The 23,900-nt window shown below is 42.5% G+C and overlaps 1 protein-coding gene across 3 annotated transcripts in view; it reads left to right on the top strand.

Annotated features, from left to right (window-relative positions):
* Positions 1–23,900, top strand: part of LOC122808646 — a 411,096-nt gene that overhangs the window by 145,465 nt on the left and 241,731 nt on the right. For 2 of the 3 annotated variants that reach the window (XM_044079615.1, XM_044079614.1), the window contains one exon: positions 256–316. The exons of the other annotated variant lie outside the window; for it this stretch is intronic. The gene's annotated coding sequence lies outside the window, so the exon portion shown is untranslated. The remainder of the gene's footprint in view (positions 1–255; positions 317–23,900) is intronic. 3 annotated transcript variants of the gene reach the window in all.

Below are 23,900 nucleotides of genomic sequence, written 5' to 3'. Positions count from 1 at the left end.
CTCAAATATTTAATTCATAAACTCCAAGCATGTTCCAAGAAAACAGGAATGGGACAATAAGCAATACCAATACCATGGTTCTAAAATGAGTATTGGAAAGATAGAGAACTGTAGTCGTTGCTGTGTTTTTATCAAATTAAAGTGTTTCAGGAGTATTATCACAGGATTCTGCAATTTTTTGAGAAAATTAGAAAATATTTTTGACTAAAATTACAAGATATTTACCATTCTTTTATGTTTTTTTTTTTCCCGCAGACCACAATTGCCCAAATCAAAACTATCCTACAAAAGAAGAAATAAGCAATAACCCTAACAGGTATGGATCTGAATCTTGTGTGGTTTAGAGCTGTAATTAGCATCTCCCTTACCCTGGTAACAAACAAGTAAATTGCTGACAATGCTGGATATGCCACTCAACACCAATCTCATTTTATAAATAACCAGCTTTATTCAGAATTTTGCAGAATTTTTATAAGAACTTTTGGCATGGACAAAGATGACTGGGTTACTGTAGACAGCATTTTACACTGCTTTGTTTAATAAGTTGAGTATGACTCAAAGTACCAGAAGTTTGTTCTTGAGAGATTTCAACAATTGGCTAAGTTTCTGGTGTCATTCTAAGGAGATCCAGTATCTGTCTGCCTGGGATGACATGATTGACAGACCTCAATGATTTGCCAAGATGGCCTACATCTGTCACCCCTGGGCTTCCGGATACTGTGGAAGGCTCTTGCCACACCTATAGTGCCTTTTCTAGGTGGTGTTCCAAAGACCAAATCACCACTGTAACAGCTACAAACAAATGCAAACTGAAGGTCATGCTGCTCAGTGCTAGAAGTCTAAATCTCAAAATGCACTGGCTCAAAGCACTCCTTAAAATGGATGACATTGACATTTCTGCTGTAACAGAGACCTGGCTCAAGGCAGCAGAAAAGACCCCTGCACTACCAGGCTATAACTCATTCCACACCTCTCAGCCCCAGAACTTGGACTGAAGCTCCAAAGGCAGTGGTGTTTCCATATACATAATGGATGTGCACACCTCCAGACTTGTAGCCCAACATAATTCATCAGAGATACTTCAGGTGCAGCTAACACTGAGTAAGACAGCAATTTAGGTTGTAGCCTGCTACAGGTCCCCAACCATGACCCAAGACTCACACTCCATGTTCCTAAGCACTCTGGATAATATTAGGGTCCAACCTAACACTGTCATACTGGGCGACTTCAACTACCCCTCCATTAATTGGGAAAACTACTCATGTGCCAATACACTTGCCCAACATTTTCTGGAATTCATTAATTCCAATGCTCTGGACCAGCTCATTCTTACCCCCACTAGAGGTAGCAACATCCTTGACCTGGTCGTTACTAACATGGGCAACCGTTGCTCCATACCAATAGTCAGCTCCTCCATGGTTAGATCTGACCACAAACTAATCACCTTGGAAATCCACATCCCCCCCACCCCACCCCCCCCCGCAAAGGTAACCATGATGAAAAACTTCTCCAAAGCTAACTTTGGGCTCCTAAAGACAGAAGTGGCTAACTTCACAGCACCCATGCAATTGGAGAACAACTGCATGACCGCCAAATCATACACTAATGCCCTGTATGAACATGTACACAAATACATGAATCTCGCCATACCCAATAGAGTCAAGATGCTCTCCTCAAAAAAAAAGGAAGCCAATCTGGTGGTCCCCTGCCATAAACAAACTCTACAACAGAAGGAGGAAACTGATCTGAAATAAGGTGAAGTCCCAAGACTGGAAAAACTCCCTTATCAGCCTCAACAAAAACTTGAGATCCCTCATCAAATCCTCTAAAGCTAGCTATGAAAACAGAATTGCAGCAGATATTAAAGACAACCACAAGGCCTTCTATAGTTACGTAAAGAATCTCCACAGCAATACCCAGATTTGCTCAAAGCTGTTGCACAATGGCACCTCCTATACTGAGCCAATAGATATTGCCAATATACTGGCTGACAGATTCAGGGCCAACTTTACCCCTCTCCCCTCCCCAAAGGACCAATCACAATACCAGTAGATTTCAGGCACCCAGTATTACTGCTGAACAGGTTAAAACAGCACTGTCCAAGGTCAAGAATACAGCTTGTATGGGATCTGACAATATCCCTAGCTGTGTTCTACATGAACTGCAGAGTGAACTGGCACCTCACCTGTGTGCCCTATTCAATCACAGCCTCGCCTCAGGCTTTGTCACTACCAAATGGTGCACTGCTACAGTCATCCCTCTCCACAAAGGAGGAGTACCTACAGACCCTGGGAACTATTGCCCCATTAGCGTGACAAGTCTGAAATGCAAAGCTATGGAACGCATCATCATGGACCTAATAAACAAGGATATAGGGAATCTCCAGACTCTGGATCCCATAAAGTTTGGTTTTGTGAAGGATAGATTATGCCTGCTCAACCTGGTTGACATCTTTGAGTGAGTCACCAGAGCTGTGGATGAATGCAAGGTGGTTCATACAGCCTACCTTGATCTTGGCAAGGCCTTTGATACCATTCCCCACTCAGGAATCATAGAAAAACTTACTAAGCTAGGTATCAACCCCTATTTCACTATGTGGGTTGCAAACTGGCTCACAGATAGAACCCACAGTGTGAAAGTAGCTGACTCCAAATCAGACTGCCGACTAGTCAGGAGTGGAGTTCCACAGGGTTCAGTCCTGGGTCCTCTTCTGTTTGGTATCTATTTCTCTGAAGTCCAGGCCAACACGAATGGACTCTGGCTGACAAAAGTTTGCAGATGATTGCAAGTTGGAAGCTATAATTAACTCCCCAAATGATGTTGACATCCTACAGAAAGGCCTCACTAAGACCAATGACTGGTGTCAGAACCATGGCCTTAAGCTCAATGCCAAAAAATGCATCTTCATCCCCTTTGGGAAAAAACCCAGTTCCCATGAATTACCACATTGATGGTAGTCCACTGAACACAGAAGGCATTAGAAGAGATCTGGGAACACAGGTTGACAGCAACCTCTCTTTTGATCACCACATTGCCACTGTGATCAGAAAGTCCTTCTATGTGGCACACCTCATTACTAAGGGTTTTGCTTCCAGGAAGAAAGAGGTCATTGTCTACCTCTACTCTTCCCTCATTAGGCCAATCATCGATTACAATGCCCCATTTGGCATGTACCTCACTAGACACCTGGAACAACTGGAGAGGCTGAAACAGTACCTCACAAAGAGGATCCTAGGCCTTAAGCACTTGTCCAATATGGACAGACTCAAAAAAATTCCAGCCATTCTCTGTCTCATATTGCCTACTTAGAGGCGATCTCTGCTTGACTGACAAAGCCATGTCTGACCCAGCTCTCTTAGAAATGCTACATCTAAAGAAATTCCAATCCCTCCGCACTACACATTCCAGAGACCTCAACCTCATTAACACAATCAACAGAACAAGCTGGAGGGACAGGTTCATAACCCAGAGACTGCCCATGCTATGGAATAGACTTCCCATACATGTCAAGCGGAGCACCTCACTGCCCCTCTTCAAGAGAAATCTTGATGAGTGGATATGAACTAGAAAATTCACATCGAGAATTACTCCAGTGGCTCTACTCAACAGAGGCACTGGGAACTAAGGTAGGGTGGCACGATGCCAGTGTAATCCTATGGGCTAGGCTTGTAAAGGCTCCAGGGCCATTAGCCTAGTACACAACTATGAACTTGTGAATGGACTGCTGGTTTCTTGATGTGTTCATCATTATAGGTAAGGGACATAGTAAGGTGAGACTGTATCACAGGGCCTCCAACCTCCTTTCTAACAAATCCATCAAGATGGCTGACAGATCACCTGATGGTCTTCTAACCATTCAATGAGATGCAATTTTTATTTCTGCTTTCCTGTGGAGAGATATCAACCAGCTAGAAAATGTCTACTGATATTATTAAATATTCAGCTGGTTCCTATTTAAGAAACAACAGTCTCTCAGTTCTGAAATGTCCACTGTTACAGTGCAATCAAGTTATACTGTCTCATATCTCACATTAACTTTACTATTTCATAGGTTCATAGGTTGATACTAGGCTATATGCCCTAGGGCATTTATCAGCCTAGCCAGAGTGTGTTTGGCTTTCACCACCCTTTAAAATGAGTTTAACTGTGCCCTTTTTTTAGGTTAGTTTACTGTGCCTCTGTCTAGTAGTGACACAGAAGTGATCCCCAGAGTAAACCTACGATCTCCCATCCACTCGTCAAGATTCCTCTTGAAGAGAGTTAGTGAGGAGCTCTGCCTGATTTGGACAGGGATTCTATTCCAGAGTGCTGGGAGCCTCTGGGTTATAAATCTGTTGCTCCAGCATGTCCTATTAATTTCTGTGTTGAGGTTCAAGTCCCTTGAGCGCGTAGCTCTAGTGGATTTGGATTTTTTGAGGTGGAGCATGTCCATTAATTCTGGGTTGGACGTGGTTTTATACGTCAGGCACAGATCGCCTCTAAGTAGGCGGTATGCAACTGAGTAGAGCTGGAGTTTCTTTAACCAAGCAGCATAGGTCATCTGTTTGAGACCCTTGATCCTCATGGTGAGGTACTTTTGGGGTCTTTCCAGTTTCTGCAGGTGTCGGGTAAGGTACATCCCAACTGGGGCTTTGTATTCAATTATGGGCCGGATGAGTGATGAGTAAAGGGGCACAATGACCTCCCTTGATCTAGATGTGAATCTTTTCATGATAAGGTGAGCTATATAGAAGGTCTTTCTAACCACTTTGGCAACGTGGTTGTCAAAGGAGAGATTACTATCAACTTGGGTTCCCAGGTCCCTAATTACTTCCTCCGTACTTAATGGATTACCGCCTATGTAGTAATTTATGGGCACTTTGTTTTTCCCAAAGGGGATGACTATACACTTCTTGGTGTTTAGCTTTAGGCCATGGCTTTGGCACCAGTTATCCGTCTCTGTGAGACCCTTTTGGAGGATGCAAGTGTCAGCTGGAGAGTCGATTATGGCACCCAGTTTGCATTCATCTGTGAACTTGGTCAGCCATAGTCCTCCCGTGTTGGTCTGTACCTCAGAAAAATATACACCGAACAACAGTGGTCCCAGGACTGAGCCCTGTGGGACGCCACTTGTAACTGGTTTAGAGTCTGACATGGCTCCCGCAATTCTGACCATGTGGGTTCTGTCCTTGAGCCACTTTGCAACCCATCTTATGACATAGGGGTTGATATTTAAGCTGGTGAGCTTATTTATGATGGCTGAGTGGGGTATGGTGTCGAAGGCTTTGGCGACGTCCAGGTAGGCTTTGTGGACTATCTTCCCTTCATCTATGGCCTTGGTGACTGTTTCGAAGAAGTTGACCAGGTTCAAGAGGCAGGATCTGCCCTTAACAAAGCCAAAAGGTACCTAATTAGACTATCCCTGAGATATATATAAGGTGATACTCATCTTCTTCTGACTCTTTTCAGGGTTGAAAACCCTTTCACAAAGCCAAAAAGACAAACGATTAGGCTTGATCACTCCGGAGTTATGAAAAGTGGGCTGCATGTGCCATTTCTGCTGTCTTTCTCCAGCCTAATATTATTCAACTGGTGCTCAGGAAGATTCAAACCTCAATATGTCAGTGATCCTGCTTTCTGAGATTGGTAAGGGATAGTGCATTACCCTGATTTGTTAATCCACCAGTAGAAACACACACACACACGTGCGCATGCACGCACACATGCACGCATGCACGCATGGGTGCGCACACACACACGCGTGCGCGCATGCTCGCATGCACACATGCACACACATGCATATGCACATGCACATGCACACGTGCACACACACATGCACACACACGTGCACGTGCATGCACAGGCACATACATACACGCATGCGCGCGCGCACACACACACACACACACACACGCACGCACACACACACACACACACACACACACACACACACACACACGCGCATGCACACACACATACTCAAAGTGTCTAATGTTTGAATCTTCATAGGTTCATAGGTTCATAGGTTAGTACTAAGCTAACTGCCCTTGCATGACATTTTAAGCCTAGCCAATTATCCCTTGTGAGACTCAAACCATGCACCTTGTGTTTGTAAGGCAAACACCTTAACCATTAAGCCACCCTCCCAACCCCTTTATCCTTGTCATTCATCTCTCTCTGCATAGTTCTAACGATTTTTTTTACCCCCTACCATTTCTGCCACCCCTTTAAATTTTCTGTGACTATTCTTTTACCCCGCTATGTCCTGAAACGTTTAACGATTCACTTGCTGCCCTCTACCTTTATTACATGACCTTTACTTATAAAGTCTTTGCTCTCCACAGGTTACGTCCATGAGGTAGGTATGGTAAAGTGTTACATAGATGATGCAGAGGGTTAAATGTAATGCAGTGAAATTAGAATATGTTGTTGTTGTTGTCTGGTTTCAGGGGATGTTAAAATGCTTACAGTGGAACTCTGGTCCGCTAATGATTGGCAGTAGATTTTGATGTTACCGAGGTGCCAGCTCGATGTTCAACCTCCAATGAGGCTGCTACAGGATCTTTTAACAGAAGGCACTTCCCGCACTCCAGATATATATATAGACATACATTTCCAGCTGACATTGAAGTCTCAATAACAGCTAATGCTCTGATACAGTACTGTCCCATATGCTGGCTGCTACAGGGGGATGTTATTAAAATGCTTACTGTAAACTGTTACTAGTATCGCTGTTACTGATGTACCTAGATTATTGTGTTACAGTACTGCCCCATATGCTACATAGGCTGCTACAGGGGGATGTTTTTAAAATGCTTACTGTAAACTGTTACTAGTATCGCTGTTACTGATGTACCTAGATTATTGTGTTACAGTACTGCCCCATATGCTGGCTGGTAAAGAGGATGTTTTTAAAATGCTTACTGTAAACTGTTACTAGTATCGCTGTTACTGATGTACCTAGATTATTGTGCTACAGTACTGCCCCGTATGCTGGCTGCTACAGGTACTGTCAACTGTTACTAGTATCGCTGTTACTGAAGTACCTAGATTATTGCGTTGTATCCTGATAATTATCTGCTGGAGTTTGCAGTCATCTGTTCATGTTATCCTAACAGTTGGTGCTCTCTCTGTTCTTATATACCTGCATATATGATAAGTAAATACTGTAGCTACTTTGGACAAAGCATGCCACATAGTCATGCAAAATGAAAGTCTCCACAAATATTACAGCTGAGAAATGTGCCAACCAATATCTTTCTTTCTTTTTTTGATTTCCATGTATTAACTGGGATTCTCTGTATGGATAGAAGCACATATTCAGTGGAACCCTGGAAAGAAATGCTCCAATATGCATAACAATACAAAGAGGTTTTTTTTTTTAGATTAGACAATCAGATTAGCACAGTTAACAAAGCTAAGCACAGCTGTTATGCGAACAATACAATCAAAAAGTTTGTAATATGTTTTACAGAGTAAAATTTGTTTCACAGATCAGGTATTGCAAACCTTGGGAGTAGGGAGACATAGGCTTGTTGTCCGTGGCACCAAATGTTCCTTACTACAGCTCTGTACATGGCATGCCTTTCCCTTTGTACTATATCAAATTTCATGTTATAGCCTCACAGCAAGAGGTTCTCCAGTTCGATTCTCGGCTGGAGTGCGGGAAGTGCCTTCTGTGTGGAGTCGAAAGATATGCGTAAATGGGCGTGCCTTCATTGGAGGTTGAACATCGAGCTGGCACCTCGGCGTTCATCAAAATCTACTGCCAATCATTAGCGGACCAGAGTTCCACTGTGGCGACCCCTAACCGGGAAAAACCAAAAGACAACAACAACAACATATTCTAATTTCACTGCATTACATTTAACCCTCTGCATCATCTATGTAACACTTTACCATACCTACCTCATGGATGTAACCTTTTCTTAGAATAGAGCACTATTACATTTCTTCATTTATAGGCTCATAGGTTCATAAGTAGGTAGTAGGCAATCAGCCCAAGGGCCTAAGTAAGCCTAGCCCACAAGGTTCCCTGGCTTACACCACCCAAGAAATTTATTTTCCTGTGCCCCTGTCAAGCAGAGCCACAGTAGTGATCCCCGGGGTGTATTTCCTATTTCCCATCCACTCATCAAGATTTTTCTTGAAGAGTGTTAATGAGGAACTTTGCTTGACATAGATGGGTAGCTTGTTCCAGAGTATGGGAAGTCTCTGGGACAGAAATCTATCCCTCCAGCATGTCCTTTTTATTGTGGTGAAAATGTTTAAGTCCCTAGAGCATGTAGCTCGGAGGGACTGGAATTTCTTTAGGTGTAGCATGTCCAATAGCTCTGGATTTGACATAGCATTATATGTTAGGCAGAGATCATCTCAGAGTAGGTGATATGCTACGGAGTAAAGCTGGGGTTTTTTGTGAATGTCAGTGTAGGGCATCTGTTTGAGGCCAGTAATCCTCTTTGTGAGGTACTTCTGTGGCCTTTCCAGCTGCTGCAGATGTCTTGTGAGGTACATTCCAAAAGGGGCGTTGTACTCTATAATGGGTCTAATGAGTGTCGAGTAGAGGGGAACAATGACCTCTTTTTTCCTGAATGAGAACATTTTTGTGATGAGGTGTGCCACGTAGAAGGATTTCCTGACTACTGTGGGGATGTGATTATCAAAGGAAAGACTACTGTCCACCTGGGTCCCAAGGTCTCTTATCACACATTTGGCATTAAGTAGACTGCTGCCTATGTGGTAGTTCATGTTTACAGAGTTTTTACCAAAGGGGATGACAATGCATTTTTTGGCATTGAGCTTGAGGCCATGTCTCTGACACCAGCCATCTGTCTCAGTGAGGCCCTTCTGTAGGATGTCTATATCATTTGGGGACTCAGTTATGGCTCCTAGTTTGCATTCATCTGCAAACTTCATTAGCCAAAGGCCTTCTGTGTTAGCCTATACTTCAGAGAAGTAGATACCAAACAGGAGAGGTCCCAGGACTGAACCCTGTGGTACTCCACTTGTCACTGGTTGGAGTCTGCAACATTTACAGTGTGGGTTCTGTCAGTGAGCCAGTTGGCGACCCATCTTGTGATGTAGGGATTTATACCTAGTTTAGTGAGTTTAGCTATAATTCCAGAATGGGGGATGGTGTTGAAAGCCTTGGCGAGATCAAGATAGGCTGTGTGAACCACCTTACCCTCGTCTACGGCTTTGGTGACTGCCTCAAAGAAGTTGATCAGGTTCAGGAGGCATGATCTGCCTTTCACAAACCTGAACTGGGTGGGGTTCAGAGTTTGGAGGTTACCATTGTCTTTGTTTATGAGTTCCACAATGATGCGTTCCATGGCCTTACAGACCAGGCTCGTCAGGCAAATAGGGCGATAGTTCATGGGATCAGTGGTGGCTCCCCCTTTGTGGAGTGGGATAACAGTTGTGTGCTATTCAGTGGGCACAAAGCCTGATGTGAGACTATGATTGAACATGGTGCTTAGGTGGGGAGCCAATTCCTTCTGAAGTTCGTGTAAAACGCAGCCTGGGATGTTGTCTGGTCCCATGGATGCTGTGTTTTTGGCTTTAAAGAGTGCAGCTTTTACCTGCATAGTTGTGATTACAGGGACTCTGCATTCTTCCTGTATAGATATGGGCCCTTTAGGGGGTGAGAGGGGGTTAAAGTTAGCACTGAACCTATCTGCCAGGATGTTGGCAATATCAGTTGGTTCTGTCATTTTTGTCTATTGTGCTGTAACTCAGAGCAGATCTGGGTGTTGCCACTGAGATTCTTGACATAGCTATAGAATGCTTTGTGGTTGTCCCTAGAATCAGTGGTGATTTTGTTTTCATAGCTAGCTTTGGAGGATCTTATAAGGGATCTCAGCTTCTTACTGAGGCTGACCAGGGAACTCCTCCACTCATGGGATTTTACTCTCTTTTGCAACAGTTTCTTCCTTCTGTTGTAGAGTTTGTTTATGGCAGGGGACCACCAGATTGGCTTCCTTTTTTTGGAGGATAGCGTCTTGGTTCTATTTGGGATAGCACGATGCATGCACTTGTGTAAGTGCTTATAGAGTGTATCTGTGTAGGATTCAGCAGTCATAACTTTATTGTCCATCTGCATGGATGTCATGAAGTTCACCACTTCTATCTTAAGAAGCATGAATTTGGCTTTGGAGGAATTTTTTACCATGATTTCCTTAATGGGGGGTAGGGGCAGGATATGGATATCTAGGGTGATTAGCTTATGGTCGGATCTGACCAATGAGGAGTTGACTTCAGGTGTGAAACACTGGTCACTCATGTTGGTAATAACTAGGTCTAGGATATTGTTGCCCCTGGTGGGGGTGTGGATAAGTTGATCCAGGGCATTGGAATTTAAGAATTCCAGAAAAGTTTGAGCGAAGGAGTTGTTACATGAGTAGTTTCCCAGTTAATGGTGGGGTAGTTGATATCGCCTATTATTAGGGTATTTGGTTGAACCCTAATATTTGCCAGTATATCAAGAAAAGAGGAGTGGGAATCCTGGGGCATAGTGTGGGATCTGTAGCAAGCTACAATTTGGATTGCAGTCTTGCCCAGAGTTAGTTGCACTTGAATAACCTCGGATGCATTATGCTGAGCAACTAGCCTACAGGTGTGGATCTCCTTAATGAATATGAACACACCTCCGCCTTTGGTGTTCCGGTCCAGGTTAGGTGGCCGAAAAGTGTGGTATGAGTTATAGCATGGTAATTCAGGGGTGCTCTCTGGAGCCTTGAACTAGGTCTCAGTCACTGCACAGATATTGATGTTCTCCATTTTAAGGAGTGCCTCGAGGGAGTGCATTTTGAGATTTAGACTTCTAGCATTAAGTAGCATTACCATCAGTTTTTGCTTACCTGTTCCTGTTATGGTGGTGAATTTTTCATTTGACCCTTGCCTAAAAACGGCACTATAGTGGCAGGACTTAGCCAGTATCCGGAAACCCAGGGGTGACAAGTGCAGGCCATCTCTGGCAAAGTATAGTGACCTGTCGACCATGTCGTCCCAGGCAGACAGATACTGGATCCCCTTAGAATGACACCAGAGGCTTAGCCAATTTTTGAAGTCAGTCATTTTGTCTGTCATTATGTTTATGAGTTCAGCAGCCCATGCTTTGCTTGTTTATACCCTGCCTGGGGTGAGCCTGAATATAGTCCATCTGGGATACTGTTTTACCCTCATTAAATAGCAAATAAATAGATAATCAACCGACAACACTTTTCTTATACTGAAGCAGACATACATCTTCTATGATTCATTCTGATATGATTGCTACTAATCAAAGAAAAGAGACAATTCTGATGTTCTCTTTCTAAGCTGGGTTTGCATTAAAAATAGAGCACTGTCAAATACTGTAGTAAAAGAGGAAAATATACTTTCAAAGACCACCTAAAATTTAACCACTGAAAAATCTCAGCCTTTGTACTGATTTTACATAAGACCACCTTTGCCTCTTCCTGCCCCCTCTGAAGGGTGTGAATGTCAGATGTAACCACAGTGCTTTCCTCTGTGGTGAGCAATAAAATCCTTGTCTGGTTCTGCTAAGGAGGGAGTATCATTAAAAACAGACACGTGAAGTGAGATCTGATGCAAGATTTATGTTTATTCATTTTTTCTTTCAGATGACATTTGAAGCGTTCCATTCACTTTCTCTGCTTTCTAGAAGTTTAGTATTACATAATTTCCTCATACATTTCTTCATCAGGTTCTAACCCTCCCAAGGTAGGGGAAAAGTAATATGAGAAAAACACAAACGTAATTTTCTTCAACTTAAATGTCAATTTTCTTTCCATTTACTCAAGTCCAGTTGCCTTTTACTGTTTTAGCTATTTTTCTTTGTTTTAGAAATAACTGAATAGTTCTTTTGCCAGATATTTGGTTATGACTGTCCACCTCCAAATTATTACCAAACCACTCTTAGTGTTTTAGGATGCATATCTGTCCTCTTTTCATGAGACAATCCTCATTAACTTAGAAAATAATGTTTCATTTTGGTGGTATTGTATAATAAATACATTAAAATTATATACAATAATATAAACAACTAAAATTCCATAGCATTCTGCATCATTTGATAATGAAGTAAAAAAAACTTGCTTATATGTTTTGAGGGCATAGTTGGTCCAACAACATCTTAGATTTCAGTAACAGATATCTTACTTTGAGCATCTAAAAGAATAGCAACCCCTATCTATTCATGTCAGGCACACTCCAGCCTGAGATGGAAATATATGGCCACTTTTTCCCAGGCTAGAGGTCCAAATCAGTCTATGAGTTCCTAAGAGCAGAGTCAATTGTAGGTAGCTGGCCAGTTTGCCAGACCCTACAATCTCCCCTCTCAACCCATGGCACTTCTGACCACCACAGCAGTTCTCCTGAGCTCCATTGTGTGCTGCCCTACATGGAAAGCACATGTATCTCCGTATATGACTTCCACAGGTAAGGTGGCACATTGCATGGCTTCCACAGCAGGTGTGGCACATAACATGCCTTCCACAGCTAATGTGGCATATCAGGGGCAGTGTGTACTCAGGTGACCCAATCATCCTGGGTCCATCTTTTCATGACATGTTATACTAAGATCCCATCTGCCTGAGCTACTGGTAGCTCAGGTAGAGGTGAAGATGTCCTCCTCAAACTTACCAAAAAGGCTTGGGGAAGGTCCCCATTGTGCTGTCCAAACATTCCCCCGTCAGTATAAACAGCATCTCGGGGCTCCCCTGAAAAGCCTAGTTGGACTAACCCTGTCAAAAAGGATAAGCAAGCAAGCAAATAAATAAACAAAAATAAAATAAAACATTTAGTGTTCCCTCTAGATGTGATTCAAGCAGCTAACCAGAACTATCTTCCCAAACCCAGGATGGGTGGAAGGCAAAGATAGTCACTCACATCCTCCATGACCCATCCCTTTCAGTGTTTGTGCTGCAGATTGAAAATAGCACTCATCTGGATCTCAGGCAAGGGTGCATCTCTCTGTGCCATGCTTCCTCTCTCTCTCTCTCTCTCTACATATATATATATATATATATATATATATATATATATATATATACAGACACACACACACACACGCACACACACACACACATATATATATATATATGTATATATATATATATATATATATATATATATATATATATATATATATATATATATATATATATATATATATATATATGAATATATCCAGTTCATGGTATTAGTAGACTGTGGTTAAATTCAACATAAGTTTTGTTGACACACTTGGTTGATAAAGCAGATAGTTGACAGTTGTGTGAGATTGCTACATTACCAGGGCTGGAGAATATGCCTTTTCTCCAGTACTTTGTGGTGTCTGAGCTAGACTGTTTAATTAGCATAGGTTTAGGGGTGTGCAGGGGCTTGCCCCTACATAAAAACATGGTTGAATGTAGCATGCTGTGATGTCTTGCTCAGTTCAGTGTTGATGTTTATTTTTTTATTTTTTTTTTTGTCAGTGTTAGTATGTTAACTTTTGTGTGTTTACATTATTTTTAAGACACTTTATATGTATATATATATATATATATATATATATATAGAGAGAGAGAGAGAGAGAGAGAGAGAGATCTATATATATACATACATATATTTACTTTATATATATATATATATATATATATATATATATATATATATATATATATATATATATATATATATATATATATATATATATATATATATATATATATGTATATGGGTCTATTTCAAATAGACACAATTTCACTTACCCAGATTTTAAATGATTGAGACGATAACACCGAACTTACATTTAAATGAACACTCACAACACCGATATTATCACCAGAGAAAGGAGGCAGTCAGCCAGCATTTGACAGTTTGCCCTTTCCCCCGTTATAGTGACATCTCAGAGATGGTATATTTATTTAGGTGGGTGTGGGGGGCAAAGCTTCCCACTTGGATGGGTTTGATATGCTTCAGTTTGGTAGTTTGTCCATGGTGTCCGACTGCCTCCTTTCCCTGGTGAAAATAGTGTGTGGGCATGCACACAACCTAATGTTTATGGACATATAGCTCTCTCTCTCTCTTTATATATATATATATATATATATATATATATATATATATTTATATATAGGTTCATAGGTTCATAGGTAGGTAATAGGCTATCGGCCCGAGGGCCTACATAAGCCTAGCCAACAAGGATCCCTGGCTTATGCCACCCATGAAAGTTATTTTCCTGTACCACTGTCGAGCAGAGACACAGAAGTGATCCCCAGGGTGTATTTCCTATTTCCCATCCACTCATCAAGATTTTTCTTGAAGAGTGCTAATGAACTTTGCTTGACATAAATGGGTAGCCTGTTCCAGAGTATGGGAAGTCTCTGGGACAGGAATCTATCCTTCCAGCATGTCCTGTTTATTGTGGTGACAAGGTTTAGGTCCCTACAGCATGTAACTTGGAGGGATTGGGATTTCTTTAGATGTAGCATGTCCAACAGCTCTGGGTTTGACATAGCTTTATATGTTAGGCAGAGATCACTCGGAGTAGGCGATATGCTACAGAGAAAAGCTGGAGTTTTTTGAGACGGTCAGTGTATGGCATCTGTTTGAGGCCAGTAATCCTCTTTGTGAGGTACTTCTGTGGCCTTTCCAGCTGCTGCAGATGTCTTGTGAGGTACATTGCAAAAGGGGCATTGTACTCTATCATGGGTCTAATGAGTGTCGAGTAGAGGGGAGCAATTACCTCTCTTTTCCTGGATGCGAACCCTTTTATGATGAGGTGTGCCACGTAGAAGGACTTCCTGACTTCTGTGGCGATGTGACTATCAAAGGACAGACTACTGTCCACCTGGGTCCCAAGGTCTCTTATCACACATTCAGTTTTAAGTAGACTGCTATCGATGTAGTAGTTCATGGGTACAGAGTTTTTACCAAAGGGGATGACAATGCAATTTTTGGTATTGAGCTTAAAGCCATGGCTCTGACACCAGGCATCTGTCTCAGCGAGGCCCTTACGTAGAATTTCCACATCATTTAGGGACACGACTATTGCTCCTAGTTTGCAGTCATCTGTGAACTTCGTTAGCCAGAGGCCTTCTGTGTTAGCCGGTACTTCAGAGAAGTAGATACCAAACAGGAGGGATCCCAGGAATGAACCCTGTGGTACTCCATGTGTCCCTGGTTTGAGGTCAGATTTGGAGTGTGCAACTTTTACAGTGTGGATTCTGTCAGTGAGCCAGTTGGCAACCCATCTTGTGACATAGGGATTTATACCTAGTTTAGTGAGTTTATCTATAATTCCAGAGTGGGGGGTGGTGTCGAAAGCCTTGGCAAGATCTAGATAGTCTGTGTGAACCACCTTACCTTCATCTACGGCTTTGGTGACTGCCTCAAAGAAGTTAATCAGGTTCAGGAGGCATGATCTGCTTTTCACAAACCTGAACTGGGTGGGATCCAAAGTTTGGAGGTTACCAATGTCTTTGTTTATGAGTTCCATGATGATACGTTCCATGTCCTTGCGGATCAGGCTTGTCAGGCTAATAGGGTGATAGTTCCCAGGATCAGTGGTGGCTCCACCTTTATGGAGTGGGATAGCTGTTGCTTTAGCCATTCAGTGGGCACAAAGCCTGATGTGATGCTATGACTGAACATGGTGCTTAGGTGGGGAGCCAGTTCTTGCTGAAGTTACTGTAAAATGCAGCCTGGGATGTTGTCCAGTCCCATGTATGCTGTGTTTTTGGCTTTAGAGAGTGCAGCTTTTACCTGCATAGTTGTGATTACAGGGACTCTGCATTCTTCCTGTATAGATATGGGCCCTTTAGGGGGTGGTGGGGGGGGGTAAAGTTAGCACTGAACCTATCTGCCAGGATGTTGGCAATATCAGTTGGTTCTGTAATTTTTGTGCCGTTGTGCTGTAACTCAGAGCAGATCTGGGTGTTGCCATTGAGATTCTTGACATAGCTATAGAATGCTTTGTGGTAGTCCTTAGAATCAGTTGCGATTTTGTTTTCGTAGCTAGCTTTGGAGGATCTTATAAGGGATCTCGGCTTCTTACTGAGGCTGACCAGGGAGCTCCTCCACTCATGGGATTTTACTCTCTTTTGCAACAATTTCTTTCTTCTGTTGTACAGTTTGTTTATGGCAGGGGACCACCAGATTGGCTTCCTTTTTTTGGAGGATAGCATCTTGGTTCTGTTTGGGATTGCACGATCCATGCACTCGTGTACGTGCTTATAGAGTGCATTTGTGTAGGATTCAGCAGTTGTAACTGTATTGTCCATCTGCATGGGTGTCATGAAGTTCACCACATCTGTCTTAAGAAGCATGAAGTTGGCTTTGGAGAAATGTTTTACTGTGGTTTCCTTAATGGAGGGTGGGGACAGGATGTGGATATCAAGGGTGATTAACTTATGGTCGGATCGGACCAACGAGGAGTTGACTTCAGGTGTGAAACACCGGTCACTCATGTTGGTAATGAATAGGTCTAGAATATTGTTGCCCCTGTTGGGGGTGTGGATAAGTTGATCCAGAGCATTGGAGTTTATGAATTCCAGAAAGCGTTGTGTGAAGGAGTTGGTACAGAAGTAGTTTTCCCAGTTAATGGTGGGGTAGTTGAAATCGCCCATTATTAGGGTGTTTGGTTGAACCCTAATATTTTCCAGTACATCAAGAAAAGAGGAGTGGGAATCCTGGGGCAAGGTGGGGGATCTGTAGCAAGCTACAATTTGGATTGCAGTTTTCCTAGAGTTAGTTGCACTTGGATAACCTTGGATGCATTATGCTGAGAAACTAGCTTGGAGGTGTGGATATCCTTAATGAATATGGACACACCTCCACCTTTGGTGTTTCGGTCCAGGTTACATGGCCGAAAAGTGTGGTATGAGTTATAGCCTGGTAGTGCAGGGGTGCTCTCTGGAGCCTTGAACCAGGTCTCAGTCACTGCATAGATATCAATGTTCATTATTTTAAGGAGTGCCTCGAGGGAGTGCATTTTGAGATTTAAACTTCTAGCATTGAGTAGCATTACCCTCAGTTTTTGCTTGCCTGTTCCTGTTATGGGAGTGAATTTATCATTTGAACCATGCCTAAAAAAGGCACTATAGGGATGACAAGAGCCTTAGCCAGTATCCAGAATCCTGGGGGTGACAGGTGCAGGCCATCTCTGGCAAAGCATCATGGTCTGTCGACCATGTCATCCCAAGCAGACAGGTACTGGATCCTCTTAGAATGACACCAGAAGCTTAGCCAATTGTTGAAGTCAAAAATGTTGTCCTTGTACTGCGGTATCTTTCTGGGCGACAGCAGAATGCTACTCAGGGCTAGGGTCATACAAGGGCTACAAGATCGGAGAGCTCTTCCATGTCTCTTTTCATGTAGTCCAGGGAGGTATGTCTCAGGTCATTCACACCAACATGGACATTGACAGGGTCATATTTGTACTTGTTGTGGAGTGACCTAGGTGCATGGGTTATGTGGCGGATCCTGGCACCCAACAGGCGGCTGACAGTAACTTTATCCTTGTTTAGCCTGGTGAGTGGGACATCATCAGTGTGCCTGACTATAGAGTCACCTATGACTAGTGTGTTGGATACATTGTTTTGCCTTATTGGCTGTGGTTGAGTGGCACACTGAGTCTGTGGGCTATGTGTAATTTGGGTTGTGTTGGGGAGTGAAAGTTGCTTGCATTTCTGATTTGGAGATCTCTGTTGCTTGGGCAGAATATTATTGAGAGCATCCGCGAATGTTTTTGCGTTTCTATGTGTGGATTTTGGTGGTGTAGATTTTGTGAGACTATGTGATAAGTGTGGTGTGGTGCAAGTGTTTACCTTCTCCTCTTGAATGTCAAGTTCAGTCTTGGTTGGAGAGAGCTTTACCTCTAGTTTGGCTAGATAAGTGCATCTCTCACAGGTTGTAGTGTTGGGTGGTAGGAGGAGATGGTTGTCTGTGTACATGAGGCAATTTCTACATTGCCCCAAGATGCCCAGATTCATCAGATAGACAGGAGAGAAAACTGGGAACTGACCCTTGAACATGCCCGAATAAAAAACTATTTTCCTGTAGATAAGTGAGGAAAGTGAGTACAAGAGCTGTTTTTCAGTAAGCAAGTGAGGAAAGTAAGTGCAAAAACTGTTTTCCTCTAGGTAATGAGGAAGGTTGAGTGCTATAGTAATTAGTAGCTTAATTAGTGCTTACTACAAGTTCTGAACAAGTGCTGAGTATGAATAAGCAAATTCAAGTGCTAAAACTAAGAATCTGTATCTGCACTAGACTAGTTACAGGAAAGAAACAAGTGAAAATGCGGGCTTTCAAATCAGAAAGTTGAGGGAGATGGAAAAGATTGCCCAGACGGCCAATAACTACAATTTCTGGGTTAGAACCACTCCTTATGTGGTAGACAGGTTACCTAGTGCTTACCACTCTCACTGACAAGCTAGAAGGCTTCCCTCCAACACAGAAAGGCTTGGGGGGGGGGGGGCTCAGAAGCTTACATACAGTCCTGTATATAGCAAATCTGTATCTGCACTACACTATTTACAGGAAAGGTAGGAAACGAGCTTACAGTTTTTTTTTTGTTTTACTGAAAAGTAGCTAAAACAGCAGTAAAAACAATTCAAATGCAGTGCAAGCTAGCATACTTGAGTATGTAGCATTATTACACCAAACACAGTTTAAAAAACGCAATTAAATTAAAAATGACTAAAAACAAGCGCAGAAGGAGTGTATTAGGCAGAATGTGGTAAGGGACTGGGGGGAGTGTCCCAGATCAAATCTACAGTGGGATGGGCAAATGCAAAAGCCACCGAATTTAAACAACAAACCAGAAATAGGAAGGGTGGGTGGGACAAAACACTTTCAGCAGAGATCTGAAAAACTATACAGTGAATCAAAAATAACAGTGCACAACTCTGAATAAAATTAGACCAGCAACAATTTACAGTACACAATTCTGAAGAACCAAAAAAATATACTTAGCTCTGTATATTTCCAGATAGTTTGAAAAGAGCTCTGCTAGACACAGGTTCCAGCAATGATATGCAGGTTGTTAACTAACATGGGTCTATCATTATGCAAGTAATCCTTCAGATAGTCAGATGACACAAGCTGTAATAACCAGTTCTACCAACTTAAGACACAACAGAAAAGAGGCTGAGGTGAGACAAAAAAACTTTCAGCAGAGATCTGAAAAACTATACAGTGAATCAAAAAAAAAAAAATATATATATATATATATATATATATGTTTGCTATCATAATCAGGACTCAGAATCAGGATAGGCGAATACAGGTTGGGCAAATGCTTGTTTTCAACATCTCATAATGTTGAACAGCATGTGGTTGAATTTATATTAGCAAATGTGAGTATACATTCGCTAATATGAAGTTGACTTTCTGAATGGAGATCGCGGTAGAGTGCAGATCAGTATGACAACTGTGTGTTTCCAAAGGTTAGCCAAACAGTCCACTTATGCTGTGCTGACAAGGCCATAAGAAGGCTGAATCATGCATGTCCACAGATAGCGGAGTTTGGCTTTATTGACCTGAATTTGTCCATAACAGATTTAAAAAGGAAAACAGTCATGTACATTCAGAACTCCCATATAGCTAAAACATCTGATGTCCTTAAAGGGTCATTTTCATATATCCCATGTTACCTCTGATGCAAAAGATTTTAAGGCATCACACAGTGGAAATTTAGCTTGGCTAGATTTTTCTTTTAGTCTTTACTGGATAGATAACACAAGCATAACTCCTACCCACTTTTTGTTTTCTGACTGATTTTCTTGCATGGGATTCGTAACAGTGACTACAAAGTGTAGGCTACATGTAGACCTAGTGTAATCTTTCTGTATGAATAGACAACACAAAAAATATGGTACAGATGTTCTTGAATACAAATTCTGTACACTTAGTTCGTGTAGGCATTCTATATCTCTACCTATCTATGCACATTTTATATATATATATATATATATATATATATATATATATATATGTGTGTGTGTGTGTGTGTGTGTGTGTGTGCATATATATATATTTATATATGTATATATATATATATATATATATATATATATATATATATAGATACATACAGAGATATATATATATATATATATATATATATATATATATATATATATGTGTGTGTGTAATGCTAAAGCTCAAATGCACCAAATGTCCGCATGCAAAATCTCAATGCCAGACTGGTGGAAATACCAACATCGGCATGAAACTACTCATGCACCAAGGAACAGTCTTGGCAAATGCAAAATTTAAAAGTAAAAAAAAAACATACTTTTTAACAGCCGAGACAAGTCCCCCTGCACCACTCATGTGGGGGGGGGGGGGCACAGCCCTGCTTGCATCTCCCATGTGGAGGTCTGTGCCCCATACACATCCTGTCCATATATATAATTAGCTTTGAGATTGCACAAACATGGAGTAAGAGCAAATTGCCCAACCCGAGAAACTGCTCAGTCAGTCATACATGGTCAACTGAAGAGCTGTTGACCAGACACAAACTTGATCTTTTGCATGGATCTCATATATATATATATATATATATATATATATATATATATATATATATATATAAATATATATATATATATGGGTCCATGTTACATGGATGAAAAGCCACATAAATGAAGACCAGTTTGCCGAGACGAGATCGCCAACAATGGAAATGCCCAACAAAGCTATCTGCATTGCTTACTGTACTTATTTCCTTGTTTCACTTGAAAGAAAGTTACTGTTTGTCATTTTTGCATTTAAGTTACCTGTAACACATTGCACTTAAGTTACCTGGCACTTGCTCACTAAAGCAATTATATAAGTCAGCACTAAAAATTAAAAGCACTACACCCTCACTCCCCACTGGCCCTGGTTTTCAATTATTAAGGAATTCCCAATATTATTCTAGCATGTCCAAAGGTCAGTTGTCAATCTCCTCTCCGGTCCAGCTGGTGAATCTGGGAATCTTGAGGCAATGTTACAACTGCCTCATGTACACAGACAACCCTCTCCTCCTCCCAACAAATTCCAACACATGTGAGAGATGCAACCATATAGCCAAACTGGAGGCTAAGCTCTCTCAACTCAGTACTGGCATAACCAGTCAGGAGGAGAAGGAAACCACACTCACTACAATTCCAGTCTCACATAGACCTACCACAACAGCAAACCAAACACATAATCACACAAAAACATACTGAGGCTCTAAATAAAGATCTGCTGAAGCAGCAGAGACCTCCAAAGCAGACACCCAAGCAGCCGCTACCCCAAAACAAAACACGTGCAACACATATCTCACAAAGCCAGTGTGCCAAACAGTCACAGCCCTTAAGACTAAACAACACACCTGATACACCTGTAATAGGTGACTCTATCGTCAGGCACACTGACGTCCCGCTCACCAGGCTGAACAAGGAGAGGGTCACGGTGAGCAGCCTGTTGGGTGCTAGGATCTGCCACATAACATAAGCACTCAGGTCACTCCAAGGCAAGTAGAAATATGACTCAGTCATTGTCCATGCTGGTGTGAATGACCTGAGACGTACCTCCCTGGACTACATGAAAAGAGACATAAAGGAGCTCTCTGAGCATGTAGCCCAGGCCGGTATGACCCTGACCTTGAGTAGCATCTTACCCTCACCAAGAATGATGCCACAATTGAAGACAAGATGATCAATTTCAACAATTGGCTTAAGTACTGGTGTCATTCAAAGGGGATCCAATGCCTGTCAGCTTGGGATGATATGCTCGATAAGCCACGATGCTTCGCTAGGGACGGCTTGCACCTGTCACCCCTGGGCTTTCGGATATTGGCAAAGGCTCTTGCTACCCCCATAGTGCCTTTTTTAGGCAAGGCTCAAAAGTCAAACCCACCTCCATAGGTATCACAAGGGATAAGAAACTAAGAGTAATGCTACTCAACGCCAGAAATCTAAACCTCAAGATGCACGCACTCGAAACTCTCCTTAGCATGGAGAACATCGATATCTGTGCAGTAACAGAAACCTGGTTCAGGGCTCCCGAGAGCGCCCCAGCACTACCAGGTTATACCTCATACCATGCTTTTCGGCCCCAAAACTTGGACCGAACCACAAAAGGAAGGGGGAGTATCAATATTCATCAAAGATACCCACACCTCCAGGTTGGTGGCAAAGAGCAAAGCATCAGAGACTATCCATGTGCAACTAACAGTGGGTAAAACTGCCTTCCAGTTTATAGCCTGCTACAGACCACCCTCCCAAACCCAGGAACCCCACTCGGCCTTCCTGAGAACACTGGAAAATATGAAGGTCTCTCCAAACACCATTATATTGGGCGACTTCAACTAGCCAAACATAGACTGGGAGCATTACTCTAGCTCCAACACCCTAGCCCAAAGGTTCCTAGAATTTATAAACTCAAATGCTATGGAACAACTTGTTACCACTCCCACAAGAGGGAAAACATACTGGACCTGATCATCACCAACATGGGGACTCTATGCTCCAGACCAGAAGTGTATCCCTCACTGGTAAGATCAGACCATAAACTAATCTCACTGGATATTCACATCCCAACCCCACCCTCTGCCCAGAAAACCACAGTGAAAAACCTCTCTAAAGCAAATTTTACACTCCTCAAAACTGAGGTGGACTCCTTCAAAGCCCCCGGGCCTGTGGAAAATACGGCCCAGACCGCAGAATCCTTTATAAACGCATTCTATGAACACCTTCAGGAATGCATGGATCATGCGATCCCAAATAAAACCAAGACCCAATCCTCCAAAGGCAGACGTCCTGTCTGGTGGACCCCAGCCATAAACAAACTATACAATAGAAGGAGGAAGCTACTAAATGATAAAGCAAAATCCCAAAAAGGGAAGGCATCACTGATCAGTATTAGCAAAAAAATACGGGCACACATAAAATTGTCTAAGGCCAGCTTCGAGAGAAAAATTGCACAGGACACTAAGGATAATCACAAGGCTTTCTTTAGTTATGTTAGGAACCTGGGTGGTAATTCCCAGATATGCTCAGAATTAGTCCAAAATGACAAAAAATACACTGAACCCACAGACATTGCCAACATCCTAGCTGACAGGTTCAGCGCAAACTTCTCCCCCCCCCCCCCCAAAAGCGCAAATATCTATCCCAGCAGAGTGCTGCCCCCCTGACATCTCAGATGCTCAGGTAAGAGCCGCCCTCTCCAAAGCAAAAAACACAGCATCAATGGGACCAGATGGTGTCCTGGGCTGCGTCCTACATGAACTCAAAGAGGAGCTAAACCCAAACATAAAACTACTGTTCAATCTCAGCCTTACTACAGGATATGTGCCCAAAGAGTGGCGTACAGCAACAGTGGTCCCTCTCCATAAAGGTGGTGCCTCAACGGATCCTGGAAACTATCGCCCCATAAGCCTGACTAGCTTGGTCTGCAAAGCTATGGAAAGGAGCATCATGGACCTCATAAATAAAGATATTGGGGACCTACAAACACTGGATCCTACCCAGTTCGGCTTTGTTAAGGGCAGATCCTGCCTCTTAAACCTGGTTGATTTCTTTGAAACAGTTACCAAGGCCATTGATGAGGGGAAGGTGGTCCACACAGCCTACCTGGACCTCGCAAAAGCCTTCGATACAATACCCCACTCGGGAATTATAGATAAGCTCACCAGCTTAAATATAAACCCCTATGTCACTAGATGGATTGCAAACTGGCTCAAGGACAGAACCCACATGGTTAGAATTGCTGGAGCCATGTCAGACTCCAAACCAGTTACAAGTGGTGTCCCACAAGGCTCAGTCCTGGGACCTCTCTTGTTCGGTATATATTTCTCGGAGGTACAGGCCAACACGGAAGGACTGTGGCTGACCAAGTTCGCAGATGACTGCAAACTGGGTGCCATAATCGACTCTCCAGCCGACACAAGCATCCTC

The sequence above is a fragment of the Protopterus annectens genome, chromosome 8.part0 (genome assembly GCF_019279795.1).
Source record: "Protopterus annectens isolate FY-2018-M chromosome 8.part0, PAN1.0, whole genome shotgun sequence".
NCBI classification, from domain to species: domain Eukaryota; kingdom Metazoa; phylum Chordata; order Ceratodontiformes; family Protopteridae; genus Protopterus; species Protopterus annectens.
The sequence above is the reverse complement of the archived record's forward strand: the minus strand, read 5'-3'. Positions and strand labels throughout refer to the sequence as shown.